Source organism: Penaeus monodon, chromosome 25 (assembly GCF_015228065.2).
Source record: "Penaeus monodon isolate SGIC_2016 chromosome 25, NSTDA_Pmon_1, whole genome shotgun sequence".
In the NCBI taxonomy this organism is placed as follows: domain Eukaryota; kingdom Metazoa; phylum Arthropoda; class Malacostraca; order Decapoda; family Penaeidae; genus Penaeus; species Penaeus monodon.
In genome coordinates, this window is record NC_051410.1 from 39,790,066 (window position 1) to 39,790,475 (window position 410).

A 410-nucleotide genomic window follows, 5' to 3' on the forward strand; every position below is an offset into this window, starting at 1 on the left:
TCTAGGCTACGTACTTTGTTTATCCATTATGACATTTACCTGCGCTCGCTCTCTCTCATTTTCCTGTCGAAACCGTGTGAGTGACGGAAAGTACGTGAGTAAAAGGGGACAATATTAATAATAATAAAAAAAAACTGAGCAACGTAAACAAAAGCAGTCCTGTACCTCACCTGGGTATAATCTTTTCACTTCGTGTTTTTTTTTCTTATATTTGGTTTTATCGCAATTTTTATGACTTTCACTGCGCAGCGGCATTGGTAAATGTTATCAGAGATCGACGAAAGTCATGTTTTATTAAAAGTATATAAGTAATGATTCTCTAAGTATATCAGCAGATCGAAGGATATTATTTACTTAGTACCCCTTGGAAGTTGTTAATCAAATTTGCAAAAAAGGTGAAAATAATCCAC